This window comes from Vicia villosa, linkage group LG6 (genome assembly GCF_029867415.1).
Source record: "Vicia villosa cultivar HV-30 ecotype Madison, WI linkage group LG6, Vvil1.0, whole genome shotgun sequence".
NCBI classification, from domain to species: Eukaryota; Viridiplantae; Streptophyta; class Magnoliopsida; order Fabales; family Fabaceae; genus Vicia; species Vicia villosa.
In genome coordinates this window covers 81,962,480-81,967,058 of record NC_081185.1, presented here as the reverse complement: position 1 = coordinate 81,967,058, position 4,579 = coordinate 81,962,480, and positions in this window count along the sequence as shown.

Genomic DNA, 4,579 nt, shown 5'->3' with positions numbered 1-4,579 from the left:
TAGTCATACTCACTAATGAAGTTTTCATCATGAAAGTAAACACGTATTGCCAGAACATGTCACAATCACCAAGATCAGAATCTGCCTATTCTAATCCATATTAAGTCAGAACTGTCACTTCAGACATTAATGCTTCTTTTTCATTCTTCACATATAGTGATGTTGTGACATCACACAGGACATTAGATTATCAGACTTATAATCTCATCCATTCCTCTGAGTGTTCATTTTCCTACACTGGTTGATGTCTTGTCTTGCTTCATTCTTCCCCTGAGAAATATAACATAAGGATGTTATGAATGATTATCCTTACCCTTGAAGCATTCTTCATTTGGAACTTGCCACACTTTCCAAATTTAGAATCCTTAGTTTACTTGCTAAACAAGATCCAGACTGCCACTTCTGTACCTTGAAATAGGAGAAACTTCTAAATAGCCCTGAACATGTCTTCAACAGATAGGTCTGAACCTAAACTTTACTGGTGTCTTCAAGTGTTGTGATGTAATAAACAAAGCATCACATATATCTTTCTTCAAATTATCACATAGTAGATGTTAATATCCAGCTCCCGTCAAGATATTTATCATTTCTTATATGTTACTTCTGCTAGAATCAACTCACCAGCCAACCATTGCCCTTCTTAATGCTTAAGAGAAGATAACACAGAACTATAATTGATACATAGTTCAAACTAGACCATGGATACTTTACACATACTCAGCTCCCGACAGAGTTTATGAGTCTTGTATTCAGGTTGTACATTCAATAAGTACTAAGTCTCCCGTCAAAGCACCTATTAGACACTCAGATAGAATTTACTGCTCACACCAGATCCTTCTAAATGATTTATTCTCCATACATAAGAGAATTATTCTTGGCAATGATATTTCAACATCTGTTATGACATTATTTATTAAGGCTTTTAGGATCTCATACTCATCATCCTTTTTATGTACCTTGAGGAAAGACAGAGAAAGCACGACACACACCATCATCTCAGCTACACATCAGTCATGATTAAGGGATAATATATGCCATATCTCAATAAACTTTTCTTCAGACTTTCATTCTGATTTTGAGATAATGGATGTCACAATCTGTACCTACAAAGGAGATTCCCTCAATAAGGTTTTTGGAACAGATTCAATTATGACATGAATACAACTCAGATTCTTCACAGCAATCTGATTCCCTTAGATCATCACACAATATTCAAAACCATATTTCACTGTGAAAGAGACACAGTATTCAGTTTTCACCATTAACTGTTCGATGGTTAAGAAAAGATTCCACATATCTGGTTCCTTTGATCAGAAGAGAATACCAGATATAAGCTCATCTTAAATACTCATATAGGTCTTTAAAGAAAACCTGAATGACTCCTTTTACTTACATTGAGCTTTACTTCCACATTCCCATATATATGCCCGAAATCACCTGACAATTAGGATGAAAGGTTCAGTTGATTGTATTCTGAGCAATCGACACACAAGGCAGATGTCTCCTCTTCCAGATCAGGAGTAGGTTCCAAATGAATGTACTCACACTACATTAGTTTAGTACTAGAACATCTGTTCTTCAACTGGTAGCTGCATACCAGTATACTATCATTTCCTTTTCCTTGGAACATACCATACATGACAATCTTGAAGATCATCAAACAACTTTGCAGATGAATATGAGGAACAGTGATCAATTGAACCTCTCCAACCTTAATAACCATGTCGTTATGAATGGACTTGAGAGAAATCTCAAGTATCTTTGACACTTGCACTAAAGCTGAAAGATCTGCTTTAAACTCTGTTGAAAACCATATAACCCTAGACATCTTCTTTCAAAGATAGGATTTTGCATCAGATATTATGCAGCGGAAAGTAGCCATATATCAACAGAGATTACCAAATGCTTACTCCACGAACCAGTGGTAAGCATGACAACCAAGGATTGAAGCTGAACAATCCAACACAACAAGACCTAACCAATATTCTGACTAAAAGGAAACAGATAAGCACAAAGATTACCTTCTCATTAACTTCACTCCTGCAAGAAGTTTTTGATATTCTTGAATCCAGCAACACCATATTCTCTTGCCAAGAGAGTACATCTGTTTGGATCAGATTGGTTCAGTCTTCCACACATAGGTCCATTCACCACTTCTAGGGACCATGCAATATGAACAGGAATGTTCAAACAATCTCCTACCTCCAGCAACCAGAAAGTATCTCCCATGGATCTCATCCAGAAACAGACAGGATGCCTACTCTGATACCAATTGAAAATTCTGGTAAGACAGACTCAGAATGTCATACACAATGTCACGACACCTTTTTTGTCATCAACTTAGCTGAGGCAATACATACAGATCCCTCAAATTTTAATTACTTCTAACATGCAGAAGTCCATGAGTGCCGAGATCATATTAGTCCAGTTAACACAAATAAACCTACTTTGTAGAGGTTCTGTGACAGCACAGTCATTAAACCAAACACCGATGTCATGCACGACGTTATGACATCTAAACTGAACAAACAAATAAACAATGCAGAAACATAAACAACACACAGAATTGTTCACCCAGTTCGGTTCTAACTAACCTACTCTGGGGGCAACCAAGCCAGGAAGGAAATCAACTATCAATAGTCTTAATTTGAAGCTAAACTCCCCCGTTTACAACTTCGCACTTAAACCCTACCCAATGCAATCTCTACCTAGGTTCTCCCTAGATATGGAATATCTCCATTCCACTCCCAATCATAGGAATGATCTCTAGCAGTCAACAACTCAGCCACTACATCGACAACCTAATTCCCAACACTACAAACACAAACACAATGTTAACTTGAAGTTGCTTACAAGCTTCCTCCAAGAACAAAAATCTCACTCATTACTTCACAACTTCTGAGTGATTATACTTAACCTCTCACCTACAGGCTTTGAGGCACAAATCAGTGACCATCCCACACTCCGGGTGGTTCACCTACACGGCTAACCCTAGAGACTACATTTTCCTAGCTCTGGTTATTAGCACTTAAAATTAGGTTAAAAAGTTTTCTATTTATAACCTGATCCTAGTTGGACTTGGGCTTACAAATCGCAGCACTCTGGCTGTTACAAATATGCAAAAAATATTCTGATACAAATAAGGTCTTTCAATAATAAGTTTCCTAATTTATCTCCTAAATTAGAAACCGTTGAATCTCCAATCTTCAGATTTGATTCTTCAATATTCTGACTTGATTCTTTGACCTTTAAATATGCACCACATAGGATTACATAATATTCACATAGAATATTCTGTATCTGTTTTAAACCAAACTGAATCTTTCTTCCTCAGTTGTGCAGGCGTGATGTCATGGTTGAAGTCATGACATTCCATATAACATCTTGCTTTAGTACCCGTTTTGTTCTTTTCATATTTGCAAGACTTATACAATATTACATTCAGCTGCTATTATGTTTTAGCCAAGCATGGATGCCAATAAGACAATTCTACATAGCAGAACATCAACAATGTTACAAAGATTCTTCTAAAAAGCACATTACACAAATTTATATAAAAGAATTACACACAAAGATATTTTCTATGAAAGAGTATGAACAAAAATGTTCTTAAGTGTGTTGAAAATATTCTTGAGTTTCTCTCTCTCTCTCTCTCTCTCTCTCTCTCTCTCTCTCTCTCTCTCTCTCTCTCTCTCTCTCTCTCTCTCTCTCTCTCTCTCTCTCTCTCTCTCTCTCTCCCCTCTCTGTTTGTAAGCAAAATATCACGTTAAAGATGCTTCATAAAAATTGTTGCTTTAAATTTCTTCAGCACTTCTTTATATAGGAAATGAAAGAGCCGTTGGAGGGGAGAAAGGGAATTCCAAAAATTCCAACGGTATTCTTGCATAACGGTTTGCAGGAATGGTACAATAGTACAGTTTGTATCCCATGAAATCAGGGTAGTGGAGAGAATGGTGATCTTGTACTGTGTACTATTTTTCTCACGTAAAACTTTTTGATCTTATCTTTTATTTTCCAGAGGCTTCAGATGAGGATTGATTGAAGCATGCATAGAGAGAAGTAGAGTCTTCAGAATTTGATGACATTGTTCTTTATAGTCTATGGAGCACAGAACTTCATAGCTCCAGAATCTTCAAAAGTTCCTTTATCAGAGTCAGAAGCTATTTGATGAGCGTTCTTCAGAAGCGTTCCATAAATTGACTTTTTCTTGTAAATTGCACTTTGTCATCTCATTAAAATCAGAGAGTGTTGAGTTCAGAAACGAATGACATCACATGTCTATATGTAAAACTAATTACCCATATGTGATTAATTAATTTAACATGTCTATAAGTAAAACCTTTTAAATTTACAAACGGTCTCTAGCACACAATTTGTATGTTCATATCATTAAATTGATGAGTGTAATTCTATTTACATCTCTAAGGAAACCAAAGTTGCATGGTAATGTGTGAGGTTGGATCTAGTTGAGAATATAATTTGTTTGTTGAGTTTCTCGGTGATATTATGTATTTTGTATCCACCACTTCTTCATATATTTTTGAAATATTGCATTACTTTTAATGGAGTACATACAAAT